The 15,265-nt window shown below is 33.3% G+C and overlaps 1 long non-coding RNA gene across 1 annotated transcript; it reads left to right on the top strand.

Annotated features, from left to right (window-relative positions):
- The first annotated feature begins 10,446 nt into the window (after window positions 1-10,446).
- LOC129231772 (uncharacterized) lies at window positions 10,447-14,939 on the top strand. Its single transcript, XR_008581292.1, has 3 exons — window positions 10,447-10,607; window positions 14,377-14,468; window positions 14,783-14,939. It is a non-coding gene; the product is annotated as an uncharacterized LOC129231772 (long non-coding RNA).
- Window positions 14,940-15,265: the final 326 nt, after the last annotated feature.

Below are 15,265 nucleotides of genomic sequence, written 5' to 3'. Positions count from 1 at the left end.
ATTCAAGACAACTGATAAGAAGCCCCCCCCCCCCCGCGCTTTTTTGTATTACATTAAAATTAATTTGATTGGTCAACTACTATCATCCAAAGATTATTTTTTCACTTTTTAGTTCATTTTGCTACGAAAGCGTGTTTTTTTAGTTTTTTAAACTATTATTTTTTTCTCAATCCATTTGCACGGGTGGTGAGATTTTTTGCGCATAAATTTGCAGTTTTCCCCTTGGAATTTTTTAGGCATTTTATTGTGGTATATTCCAATAAAAGGACACTTATATGTATCATAAACGAAGCATCAACGTTCTAAAACAATTTGTGTAGTATACAAATATTGACTTGTACGTGTTACGTCCGAAACAACGTAAAAATCATTGTTTTTCAAATACAATAAAAATACAATATTTCATAAAATGAGTACAATATCATTTGCTCAATGTGTTTTTGAAAACTTCGCAACTAGTCAAGTTTGTTGACCCCTTAAGTTTTTTTTTTTTTATAGTTTTTTGAATTAATCTCCGTAAGTTTTTTTTTTTTTTAACATGTAGTATATCGTTTTGGTTGTGTTAAGTAAATTATCACTTTTCAGTGCTGGCTCTACAATCTCTCCTAGTCAATCGTTGTATATCTTTTGAAGGCGCCTTGTCTAATTTTTTTTTTTTTTTTGAGTTTTTATAAGGAGTTTCAACGAGAAAAACACAAATGAGGGTGCCCTTAAAAAGTTGCTGCCTGAGGCAAGAGGGCGTCAGTTTGTACCCCCGAATTCCTACAGTCGCTTTCAAGGCTAAATATTTCAACAAAATATTTGAGAGTTTAAATATTCAAAAAGAAAATGAAAAAGGAACACAATCATATCATAAAATACATTGAATTAAAAACCAATACAATAAAACATTTCAGTTAATACAGCTCCTGTCGCCATGAATTATTTGCAGAGCAGAACCAGTAAATATTCTTAGCGAATTAGTGGCGAAATGAAGGGAGGGGGGGGGGGAGAATAACTTTAGTAGTTAAATAAAAATCCTGGGCGCGAGGGGGGGAGGGCAAGAGGTAGGAGGGCCGCACGTTCTGAAATAATACTATGTTAAAATTTATTATTATTATTATTTAATTTAACTTCTGCACACTTTTCTATTCTATAAGCGGGGGGGGGGCGGGGGGGGGGGGGCTAAGTCTGTGTACGCTATCGATTGAGAATTAAAAAATGCTCTTGATAGTAAATGTGAGGATGAAAACAAAAATGAATAACTCTGAAACATTAATTTTGGTAACAAGACCAACAAATCTCTAAAATGACGAAACTTTAACACAGAACATGAAGTGTGACGCAAAAATTAAAAATCAACATAAATACTTAATGGTAAAAGAAAATGAGTTAAAAATAATTGTAAAGATGTATATATGCACTAATGCATTGCTCAAAGGGTCCCCCCCCTGAGCAAAGGCGCAACGCTCTAAAAATCACTAATCCCCCCAAAGCAGGAGCCTCCCCCCGAAAAAAAGAAAAAATACCCCTAGTACCCCTCTTCCTAAAATTTCAATGGCGCAGCCCCTGTGCCATGACCCCCCCCTCTCCCCCCAGGTTGGAACCCCTGATTGTTAAAAAATATTAGTTTTGATAATTAAAACCGAAAATATGAATAAATACGCGGAAATTCGCCAAAAAATATACATAAATATGCGAAAATTCAATCAGCCCAAATTTCCACAGCCCGGCAAATTGCAAAATTTATCCCCCCCCCCCCCCGGTCTTTAAAAAGGGAGAACTACCTATCTGGCAACATGTGACTATATTTTCCCGCCAAAAAATCTGAATAGTTCATTTGAACTAGTTTATTGAACTAGTTCACAAGTTGAGATGAACTAAACGAACTAGTTCCTCGAAAGGAACTAAAACTTCCATCCCTACCTGCCTGCCGTGGCGTGTTTGGCACTTGGCGAAATAAGTTATCGCCATGCAGTCTGAAGGAAATACCCGTGACCGTGAGCAAATCGCAGGTCGCGAAAGCATAAATCCACATCCTAGAGCTTTCGCGAATCCGCTTTTCCCTGATTGGGCTATCTGCTGGTGAAGTCATCCAGTGACGTTTAACATATAACCGAAAATGTCACTTCCGGGCTGCGGACATTCTGTTTTAAATGTTATCTCTACGAAGAGGAAAGTGAGGTCTCACCAGGTTAGTTGAAGTATCAAATGCATTCAGTGTTATGTTCATTTTAGGTACAGATTTTATTGGAGAATTAGATAAAGTTTTGTTTACGTTCGTGTAGTGTATCATTGAGCCACATTGCATGTGTTGTTACTGTTATTCACTATTTGAATTAATGAAACTATTTCGATATTAGATGAGTAAAAGTCACCAAAAAATCTGTATTTCACGAAATTTATGGGGTTTTTTTTTTTCGGTTTTTCAGAACAATACAAATGTTTGTTTACATTCGTTAAAGTGTAGTGTTGGTGTTAATTCTGCCTCTTTTTTAAAAAAAATTCTGCATATTTCAACTTAGTTATGAAGCTTTTCATGACATTTCATAGTATGTTAAAGCATCATATGCAATGCGTATATTATAAAATTTTGTTTATAATCACTGATTGAACCACCCTATTCCACGTTGTGTTGTTACTATTTCTCTCGTGAAACAAATTCATTACACATTTTTCACTTAAAAAAGCTATTCACTTTGAGATTAAGTATACCTTTTTCCCTAATTTTAATGTTTTTTATTTTTTTAACGAGATAATGTTTGTTTATGTTTGTAGTACAGATAACATCCTTCTACGTTATAACGTTTGCTGGTACCGTTTATTCTACTGGTATTAAATTCTTTCTGGAATTTATTCGTCTTTAATTTTATTCTTATGGTTCAAAGTAAGTTTAAATAACAAATGCAAGCTATTGTCTATGTTCACTGAAATACCATATTCGGTGTTGTGAAGCATCAATTTTCACTAAGCACAGCAGGTTTACCTTACATTAAAATCCATTTGCATTGGTAATCAGTCAGTCAGAGTCAACAAAGTGAACTGCATTTCATTCATTTTATGTACTTCTTTTGTTTTTGAGAGTAAGACAAGTGTTTGCATTTGTTGAACCGATATCTGCCTGTCCTGTGTTATTTCATTTATCACCTTATTTTCTGCTGTGATTTTATAGTATTTTTTAGACATTAATTCCACTACCTCTTGAACAAAGTTAAGGCTGCTCTTCAGTGAGGGAAAACTTTGAAGTTAGGGTGTAAATGACTTTCTTCCTTGAACGATGGGCGTGAACCTGAATCAAGTGATTGACACTTCAACAGCCAATGGAGTGGACGGTAATCGATGTAAGGCAGGAACACGTGACCTGTCACAGCTGTCATTGTTCTGGAGGGAAAGAAACCCCTAAATGACCCCCGTCGTGAAGAGCAATCAAGGAAATTAGCTGGCGGCCGAAACCCCACTTGAACAGTACCGATGCGAAGGTTGAACAGAACAGAAAATAAAGTCAGTACCAAAGGGTCTGCCGTAATTTTTGAAACAAAGTTTTTTTTTTTTGGATATGCGTTCCCAGATTTTATATTCATGAAAAATTTATGAATGAAAAGAAAATTTATCATAAATTGAACAGGAAAAACGATTGTCTTATTTTTTTTTTTAAACGATGTTTTCAATTGCCACGTCCGAATCTTATTTCGTTCATAAAGCTAATTAGTTTCTTGTCTGATGTTTAATTAAAGAATGCAATTTTTTGCGTTAGGATATGATTATATATATATATATATATATATATATATATATATATATATCAAGAGGTATAAGCTTAGTGTAAACCTGTGGTGTAGTCCCGGAAAAAAAGGGTGAGGGGTGAGGAGGGAAGATTACATATCGGTTATCGGATATTTACAGTCAAGAGGTGGAACGATGCTGATTTTATTTTTAATTATTGTGAGAACGGCAGAAATGTCGTAATCAGAAAACAATTTCATATTAGGATATGGTTACATTTCAAAGAGGGGGGGGGGGGGATCCCGCTATTTTTAGTATATATGTATATATATATATGGTCGAAAAAGGAATACTTCTGCAATTCGATGGAGGATATGCAACGCTGAACTGACATTTTTGTTAATTAATCAATTACTGTTTTAGATATTTATTTATATTTTTCTGGTGATTCATCATGCGCAGGGCTGCATTTGTTTACTATCAGTAAACAAATCATCCCGCAAAAACATAGATAATCAGCATGGTGACTAGAGCAGCATACACAAGACTAAATGATTAATATACTTCTTAAAATTGAAATTCTTTTTCAAAAATAATAATAATAATAATAATAATAATAATAATATTTTACGCATTAGACGAAAAGTGCAACAGGCTATAATAATAAGTAGTTGGTAAGTCTTTTATTGAAGTGTATTTTCGAAGCAGCAGTTATATGATGTTTGAGAACATTTGAAAATACATTTCGTGGGTGGAATTACACGAGCAACAGGGAATTACTTGCAATAATGTACTTAAATTAAAAATACAAGCTGCAGTTTACTTGCAGTACACTTGGAACAATGTACTTCGACTTATTCAAATGCAAAAGGAAGTGTTAGGAGGAATAGAATAACTTTTTAAAACTTCTGATTTTTTTTTTTCTTCTCAGGTCTTTTTTTTTCCTAACGGTTTTCATTTTTTGGTTACATTAGTTATGCATTGCTTTCTGCGATTCAAAATAGTAATAATAACAATAAACATAATCAGAAATGCTTTCCTTTCTGCGGATACTATGGTGAGAAAAGCAACGGCTAAAAGCATAATTTTCAGAAAATTCATTCATGCTCGCATTTCGAAATTAAATGAAACCTCTTTATTACCACACAATGTTGACAGCTTCGTGCAAACGAAGTCCTAAACTTGATAGCTGCATTCAATCAAGCTTTCATTGATGCAAACTATTGCAATCAATCAAACAATCGTAACAATTACGTGGAATATTCCCTATTTACGTCAATTGTTTGCTTGTAAGAATGTGAACAATGTCTTACATACGTAATTTATATTCAGAAAAAAATATCAGAATTGAAAATATAATTCCACATTTGCAAATCACACACATTAGTATACTATCCTTTAAATTTTAAAAATATTTCAATTTAATTTTTCTCTTTTTGTATAAAAGTATTCATGAAGCATAATTTATAAATTGTTGAGTGTACTAACATTTATTGCTCTAATTTTTCTAATTTTTCTTTTTTTTTTCTTTTTTTTTTTGATCTCTTCTCGACTTCCCGGAGAAATTTTAAACTGTTAGCAAAATTAGGGTAACTCAAATAACTCCAGAACGTGGAAGAGAAATCTGTCAGGCCCAATAAAAACTTTTTGAATGATGTAAAAGGCAGAAACACATGTATCTATCTCTATTGATAAAGATGTTCTTAATAACCCCGAAACAAGTGTAATTTAATTTGCACGTTTTTACATTAAAATAGTGTAATTTCTATGTCAATAAATGTTAACATTTAAAATCAACAAAAGTTGAGAGATGTGCGCAAAGTTGCGTGAGACTAATACCAATCATTCGCCCTCGAATACCTTATTGCTTGACCAAGACCAAATATATTCTTTTTTTGAGCGACCACAGTTGGTTATTGTTTTCACTTGTCCGTAGTTGATGTTCTTTCGACTTTAATTTTCTATTCTTTTAATGCAAACTCGTCTGTTCCACGTGTCTTCGCGAGCATGTCCCTCCTCCTGGGCGGTGAAGTTCATGTCCCCGCCATCAATTTTACTTATTCCCGACCCTCTCGATTTTACACAATACTTTTCAGACAAAAACAGCATTCAGTCAACAACGTCCAGCATCCAGCCCCTGGAATTCATTTGAATGTAGACGTCTTGTATTCAAATCATGACTTTTACAAATATAATTCTGATAGGAACCATTTGTAGAAATAAGAAACCCAACGAGTAGGGTTCTACCACAATTCGTGATTGTGAAAAACATAATTTAAATTCAAGACGTCAAAATTCAAATGAAAGCTATGGGCTGGATGCTAAATGTTTCTTTCTTTTCTGTTTGGTATTAATTTTTTTTTTTTTTTTTGAATTTTTTCCCCCCATTTATGAATAATATTAAATAATGATAATGTTTCAATGAAGCTTTAACACCATTTTAAATCGGGTGTTCCAAAATAGCTTCAATTTTTAAATGTGTAAATTGTAAATAAAATATGCACTTCAAAAAGCATGAGCTTTGTGCAAGAAATAGATAAAAGTCAAAAACAACGTCTTAAAAGCACAAGTAAAAGATGTAAATTATAAGTGTAGAAAATGCATTGCTTGATTGAAAACTTGTGGCTATGTATTTGTTTTTTTGTCCAGGATATTAAAAAACTTTGACCTTTGACACTTTGAATTAAAATTCAACTAGAAATTTGGTTTTTCGTACTAATATTCAAGCCGTATATATCGTATTTATGGTTCAGTTCCCTTCTTGTTGTTTACCTTTTTATAGCGAAATTGAGGCTATATACGAAATTGTTATTCGGTTCCTTAGACTTCACTATGAACAGACGCGACTGCACAGTGCATACACACAAATATATATTGATAAAGATCGGCTAAAATTGAAAAACCTTAGGTTTCGGGGAAATGTTTTAGACGTCAGACAAATTATTTGTCTGAGCTTATGAAAATTTCAGTGTAACACGACTACCGAAAGATTCTTAGAACATGGTGTATTCATCCAGTTAAAAACAAAATGGTCAGTGTTCTCCCCCTTCCCCCATCAGTTATCTAATTATCTGTAAATTTAAACCAGTGGTTCCCAATCTTTTGCACGTTGCGACCCTTTTTTGACTAAGTAAAGGACCTGTGATCACGTAGCCTACATGTCAGTAAAGTATCGCAAGGTGTGGACCTAACCTGGCAACATTGTGAAAGCTACGTTAGATCCTACATTACAAAACTGCTATGTTAGATTCGATCCACCCCCAACTATACTGTGGTAGGAATAATGTTTCGACCGAAGAAGAAACGCTACACGACCCCATTTGGGGTCACGACCCTGGGAACCCAACCCTGCTTTAAAACAATTTTTTTATACTCATTCATGCTTTAAAGAAATGCAGGTATGTATCATTTTTCTCCTTAGAAAGTCTTCAAAAGAAAAATTCAGTGAAATCCTGTTACAACGTATATCAGTATAACGAAGTACCCGTTTCAACCAAATAAGTTTTCAGTCCCGATTTTGAAGTTCATTGTTACTGGATTTCACTGTATTATGAATTACATGATCAATGTGTACATACCTTGTAAAGAATTTTTTACGAGTTTGGCTCGAGAAATTATTTTCAAAAATGTTTGTTGAGCTGTGGAAAGCATTTTATGCGTTTACATTTGTAGTAACATAGTATAATATAGACAAAAATAGAATCCAAATATCTAGTAAGTATCTAGAATACGGTTTTGGACTCGGGTTTTTTTTTTTTTTTTTTTTTTTTTTTTTTAAGAAATGGTCGCTTTATTTCGAACAAAGTCTCAAAAGAGTGCTGGAAATATTTTGCCAGATTTTTTATGGAGCAAAATATCAAACAGTACCTACCACCTCTTTCAACGAAATTCATTTTTTCTCGAATTTTAAACAATCAAAGAATGGATATTTCAAAAAAGGAAAAAGTACACGACACAGATAGAGGCTTGAAAAATACTCGGAAAAAAATTTACATGAAAACTTCAAAGGAATTTGTAAAATCTTCATCCAACTTTCCCCGCAGGTTAACATTGGATCCGTAGGCTTTCAGACTCTCAGTGAAAAGCATCCTTAAATTTGCTTATAAAGTAGCATTAATATACATATTTATCTTTCTTTGGATGCACCAGCTCCATTGTTTATGCCTTCTTGATGTTGTGAAAAGTAATGGGGGTAGTGCATCCCCAGAAATAGAAATATTCATTAATGCTATATTATAAGCATACTTAAGATAATTTTAATCTTAATTATATCCGTGAATGAATTTGAATAACACGAAAAGGTTCTTCACTGAAGGTCTGCGATGCAACTTTACGCAAAATGCGATACTTCCTTTTTTTTAAATTTACAACGTGAAATTTTTTTTTTCGGATATAGGGTTTATAGGTGTGAGTCCTATACTCTGGTTTCATGCCAAAAAATAAGGGAAAAAATTGTAAAACAAACCCCTAGAAAAAAGGATGGATTTTGATGATTTTAAAAATATAATAAGTGGTAATACCCCCCATGAGTTAACCAATTTCCTTCATATGTTCTTGCGTACAAACGTAGCACCTCTCTAGCCCCTCAGAAAAGTATTAATGTATAATATAACGATAACTTCCCCTCCAAATAAAAATAATGGCTATGAAACTCAAAAACTGAAAAAAATTGCGGGCGACATTTCCAAAAAAGCGGGACGTGTGAATGGGAAAAGGTGGTCATATTTGGATTCAGGAGGTCATTTAGCACAAGAATTCACAAGAATTATCTCAGAAGCACTCTTTAAAAACTATATCCTTTCTAAACACAAATCAAATCGTGAAGATGTTTCCAAGCATGTGGATTCACTTTCAAAAGCACTCATTCATTCCTTCATTGAAAAATGCCTCCGGAAAAGAGGGGAGTAGTAAATGGAAACGGTCGTTTGCGCTAATGATCGTAAATCTTATACACCTCACCCGGTTTTTCCCCTCAAGAAAGGAGGGACCAGTGAAGGGCGTGGCTTAGTAGAGAAATTGAGCTTTTTCGAAAATATTTCAGATGGTTGGAACTCCGATATTTTTTTAGAAATGGTCGCATCATTTCAAACTTAGTCTCAAAAGAGAGCTGGAAATATTTTGCGTGTTGGGGCGTTCTTAAAATTTCGATAGCACGATTTGCAGCTTTTTTACAGAGCGAAAGGTCCAACAGTACCTCGTTTTCGAAGAAATTCATTTTTTCTCGAATTTTAAAAAATCGAAGAATGGACGTATCAAAAAAGTAAAAACTAATATACACAGACATAGGCTTGAAAAATACTCAGAAAAAAAATTGACCCGAAAACTTCAAAGGAATATTGTAAAATAACCTTTAACTTTCCCCGTAGGTTAGCATTGGATCCGAAGCTTTCAGACTCTCAGTGAAGAGCACCCTTAAAGCCTGGGCTCAAAAATCATATGTGTGACTTGTTCATGCTCATAGCATGTAAAATTTTAAATTGAGACATTTAATAAATATCAATAAAGGAAAAGTTGTTGGAGCTACCCATAGTTAATGATACGCAAGAGCAACACATGGATTCAGAAAGGTTAAAAACCTCCTCTTAATTTAATTTAAGAAAACTTTTAATTAGATGGAAGATGTTCACATAAAAGTTTTACTGATACCCGTTTCCAAAAGTTGGCACATATGCTAATAATATTTTCCCCCATGAGCAGCATTAGAAATCACTGGTTGTCCGCTGGTCCAACGCCAGTGAAAACTGTGTCGAACCTAAGCCCTGATTACCGAAGTGGCAAACTAGGCTGTTGCCTAGGACACCCAAAAGCCCTTAACTATTTTGGCTAATTGTTAAAATTGTAAGGATTGACTCCAGAGGAGCCCTGACGACCTAGGGCCCCCCTATGTGTTAATTAGGGGTTTTGGTCTCTGGTCCGACCACCATGGAATAGAGTTGAAGTTCGTGAGACTAAAGTCGGAGCAAGCCTATCCTGGCAGCATTGTGAAGCCTACCTAATCATAGCATTGCGATGCTGTCGGGTTAGGCTTGCTCTAACAATAGTATTTGATGATCATCCGTAATTCAGAAATTTTATATTATTTACAGCTTTAATGTTTTATTTTTAAATTTGCAATAATTTCATTTGATTAAATTTTTCTCAGGTGAATTTTTAATTAAGCCAATCATAACTACATTTTGAAGATTTTACAAAAAATCAAAATTTAAGTAAAATGGTTGCAGTTAGGGATGCACCGGATACCCAATAGCTATCCGGCTCATTTTTCTACTCTCCGATATCCGGCGATATCCAATCCGGCCGATCCTCTCGGGATAGGATATCCGGCTGGTCATACGGTACTGTTGGGGTGGTTATCCGGTGTTGATGTGGGGATTATCTGGTTTATATAAGTGGGGTTTAATTATAAATTTTCAATTTTTGTTAAACCTTTTGGATTATGTAATAACTTTCCATTTTTTCCTCCATTAATTTCTGCTAAAGCAAAATTAGCATATCCATCAATCCTGAGAATTCCAGCGAACTAGTAGTTAACAGTTTTTTGGCCCTCTCAGATTCAATGAGATGACATATGTCTCCAGCTTGGATATTCACTATTCCAGACTGATGAGTTAATAACAAGGACAAACTGCACTCAATGTGCGTAATAACTAGTTTGTCAGTGTATTGCATGTATTTCTGACTTTGAGGTGATAACTTACTGTTTAACATTACCAATGTTTGTTTTTCACAGAAAAACTATCTTTGTACCAAACGCCACTTCTTTGAGGGTCATGGATCTGGACAAATTCTGGATTTTAGGGAATTCGCCTTAGTTATGAGCCCGGACAGAGTGATTTGTTTGCATAGACCCAAGTTCAGATGCAATGGGGGTCCAAAGTTGCTAATTTGGTTCCAGAAACTCAATGGTATTTTCTTTGGAATCATTTGTTTTTTAAAACCACTAGTAAACATTAAATTCAGTACACTCAAACATGTTTTTGTGTAGTGAATAGGGTCTGGTGGGGGAAAGTGGTCAATGGGGTAAAGTGGTCATTAGTGAAATAAATGGCTATAGCTTGGAAATAAATGTTCGAATGAATGTGAAAATTTTGTTATAGAGTAGGGCAGTTAGAAACTATATTTTGAATACAAAATTTAACAACTGGCAAAATTTTATTTGGTGAAAGAAAATATTTTGAGTGAATATGAAAAGTTTTTAAATCTAAACACCTCTTTTAACTTCCTTAAGAAATTTTGTTTGTTGGAATTATGAACAGATTGACTGCCTAGGAAGCTTCCTACATGTCTCAAGAACACTTACTTATTAGCAGTTAGCTGACTCTCTTTTAGATTATTTTTTAGAACAATTTAAGTAAGATGGGGTAAAGTGGTCATAATATTAGGCTTAACAAATATTGTTCTTTTAATGCCAATTAATCGTTAAGTATAAGATAGATATAAATTAAATAGTAATTTCACTTAATATGTATTGTTTTTACAGTAAACGGGGTTAAATTTACGAGTATATGCATATGTATACGCTCGTGTAGGGACGTATATAGACGTATTCACATAAATGCACTAATAAATACGTATATGAGTATCTATCTGCAAGAAATTTTAATCTAAACAGGTATACATTCGACTATAAACGTATATACTCGCTTATACTCGTGTATGTATAAACACTTATATACTCAGGTAGACACGAATATACGCGTACGTGCTCGAGTAGACACTAACACACAAGCATATGATATACAAGTAAACAGTGTGAGTTGAAACTTTTGAGCAAATTATTAAAATGTGTTAGAGGGGAGGATAAGAAGCAAGAACCATAAGAACATATGGTCACAAACACAATGCTGACGCACTACATGCACGCAGAGCCATAAACTGATGGATGCAAAACAGGTCACAAATTTATATATTACACAAAGAAAGTTTAACACAACATTTTAGGTCTGAAGAAAGTTTTAAAGCGATTGATGAAATTTGCGGCCTGCTTATAATTCTTTGCTTCTTATCCTCTCCTTTCACACTCCTTAGATTTTTGCTCAAGAACTTTTGCTCATTCTGCAGGTACACATGTATATAAGCTTATATACACGTGTATACATTCATGTACTGGTGTATACACGGAAATGTACGTATATACGTCTATACAGGTATATAATCATGTTTACACGTACATACGTATATACTCGTGCTTCACAATATATATATATGTGAGTAGACACGTACAAACACGCACTGGATGTATCCACGAATTAACTCGTGTATACCCGTATATGTGTGTATGTACACTTATATATGCGTGTATACGTCTATTGCACACGTATATACTCGGGTATGCACGTATGTACTCGAGATACAAGTACATACACGCATATGATATTCGTTTACACGCGTATATACCCGCACGTACACGTGACACGTATATACTCGTGTAGACACGTATACACTCGTATAGGTGGTAATCTTGTATACATGCTTATATACTCGTGTATACACGTATATACTTGAGTAGGCACGTGCATGCATGTATCTGATGCATACATGTATCTTTTCATATATGAACGTGTTTACTAATGTTTACACGACACGTATCTACTCGTGTATACACAAATATGTTTGTGCATATACTTGTAACTATAAAAATAACCGAAATATACAAATATTAGGGTTGTTTATGATGGTTTTGCATCTATTTTTAACTATGACCACTTTACCCCATACTATGACCACTTTCCCCCACCCCGTGGGGTAAAGTGGTCATAAATACAAAGGGAAAAGAAAGTGTTATAAAACTACTTAAATCAATATTTATTTTCCTAAAACTCAATGTACTGTGTTCTTTAATAATGCAATGTAAAATAAAAACAAAAAAAGTTTAAATCTTTAAAGAATTTATTGCATCTATTATTCACATAAGTTGAAAACCTACGATTTTATGACCACTTTACCCCACCATACCCTATTGATTGCATGAAAACAATTCTAATAAAATAATTGTCTGCAACTTCATGAGTAGCTGTAAAAAGTTTTTGCAACAAAAACTACTGCTAAATTGTACAAAAAAGACCGCACAAAAACAAGTTTAAGTGTAAAGTTCTGTTTTGTTTTGTAATTTTTTGCTTCAAAATATTAAAAATGAATTTTTGAATTTCTGGAATGTATTAAATGTGTTTTTCATGAGCCCTTTTCAAGTTCACCCTTTAAATTTGTTAGCTACAATCTGATGTAGGAACGCATTTCAAGTTTAACTACATTTGGTGTTTAGTTGACCAGTCATTTTGTTTACGGACTAGTTACTTTTTCTAAGGATTTCTAAACATTGCTATTAGCATTCATTGAATAATTTTGGATGTTTGTTTCATATCTGATTATATGTAAATATTTATGATTTTCTATTCTATATTCAACATTTAACAACATAACTGTCAAAAATTAATTACAGTTATTAAAACTTAAAACATTGTGTGCAATTGGTTTTTGTGAGTGGTGGCACTAGCCAGACATTTAAAAATGTACCTCATTTTCATACCGTTTACAAGTTTTTGATACGTCACAAAATATCACAGTGCAGATTTACAAATTGTTATTCAATGTTTCGTGTACAAATTTTCTGAAGTTGAATTCATGGAAAAGTTCTGAATTTTTTTCCAACTTTAGAAAAGCTTTCGTTACAATAATTTTACAATTAGTTCTCTGTTGCAGCATTCTTAATTTATTTTCAATTATTTACAGCTCATAATGATCATTTAATTTTATTTCTGTCATTTTCTGAAGTATTTTTAAAGAAAACAAATTAGCCTAGGTCAAAAGAAATTAAACCTATGTTATGTGTATGTATTTTTTATTATTCAGTGTTCTAGAACTTGTACTTATTTTATTTCCTCACATATTGATTTTACCCCCTTTTTCAATCAAAAATACTTAACTGAAAGTAACTGCTTTATGTATGAAATGAAATTGTAAGAGAATGTCTTACATTTTAAAAACCACCAGAAAGAAAGCTTTGTAGTGAAATCTGTCAGACAATCAGTATAAATTCTAGCATGAAATAATTATGATAGACTTATTAAAACAGTGTTTGGAATTTAACTTCAATACACAAATTTATTCCATTTTTTAAACATTTAACTTTTTTATCATTAATTTTAAATATTGGCTATATTTCAAATTCCAACCCTATATTTTAGTGTAAATTTCATTGTTTTGATCTGAAATATTGTGCAAATTTTAGACTGTTGAAACTGAGAAGCAAAGGGATGTAAATGGACATTTTCAAGTTTTCAGTAAAAAATGTTTGAAGTTGCCGTCATAGGCTTTCATTAACCTTTTACAAGCTCTCTCCAAATTGTTTACACGTACGGCTCTACACATATTTTCCCCCTCATTAAAAAAAAAAATCTTGGGCCCCCTTCAGGCTTGAGCCAACAGGTGTCCTTTCTCCATCCCCCTGCTACTATCTTTTGTCCCAAAACAGAGGGGAGGTTCACCTACCTTTTGTCCCAATTATCTCTAATTTAATTTTGGCACCTGCATCCCTTTGCTTCTCACTGCCTCAATTGCAAATTTCAGGTCAGTGGGTTTGAGAATAGACTGTGTACTTTACAAGACACATTTTTTATTTATATTTTTAAAATGCACTGTATGATATAATTATTATTATTATTTATTTTTTTTCAGATTTTCTTGAATGAAAATAGTGAAATAGTTTAAGTATCCCTACTGTTACCTTTTTTGGAAGATTGGCAAAACTTTTCAGATAAAAATTTTAGGTACAGATTCTGAATTCTTAAAATATCTTTGGAATCAGTAGCATTCATTATTTGTTACATTTAAAAAACAGCTGATTTTTATCTGTATCATTCACAACAACTGCATCACCATGGTTTTAAATTTCTAAAATCTTAGTTCCATACTATGATTTTTTTCTTCAAGTTACTTGATATGTATGTAGTTAGATTTATTAACAGAAAATAAACCTTGTCTTTTTTGTTTCCCATATTTCTACAATTCTTATCATCATAATGTCTTATGTATAAATTTCTGGTACTTCCTATAAATGTGAATATATTCGTTCCTTTTACAGATGGCATTGTTAAATGGTTTGATTTGTCACACCCGAGTTCAGAATAATACGCAGCTACATTTGATGTATTGCAGTTTCATGGTTATGAGGAGCCCTTTTCTTCAATGCAAAAGAAGTGAGCTTATCGATGACATCTGGCAGAACACAGAATGTTGACACACAAAAAAAAACTGCAATAAATGCAGCGGCTTACCGCAATGCAAATTTATAAGTCTTTGTCATCTTTTAAGGGATTCCAGAAAATCATTGGCACCGGGTTCACTACAAAGGTCAAAAGAAGTGAGGAGGCTTCGGTGCCTCCAAAGCTGAATTTGTATTTTTAAATTTGGCTTACATTATTGGTTTTTAACATTACTGGTTAAAAGGCCTCTATATATATGGAACATAGCATGAAAAATTACATTGGATAACTATTGTAAACTGCCCATTTCCAATTAAAAAAGTTCTATTCTTATGAAATATGAGAAAAGTCTATTTATTTGT

Source organism: Uloborus diversus, chromosome 10 (genome assembly GCF_026930045.1).
Source record: "Uloborus diversus isolate 005 chromosome 10, Udiv.v.3.1, whole genome shotgun sequence".
NCBI classification, from domain to species: domain Eukaryota; kingdom Metazoa; phylum Arthropoda; class Arachnida; order Araneae; family Uloboridae; genus Uloborus; species Uloborus diversus.
Note: the sequence above shows the minus strand (reverse complement) of the source record. Positions and strands in the feature narration are given on the sequence as shown.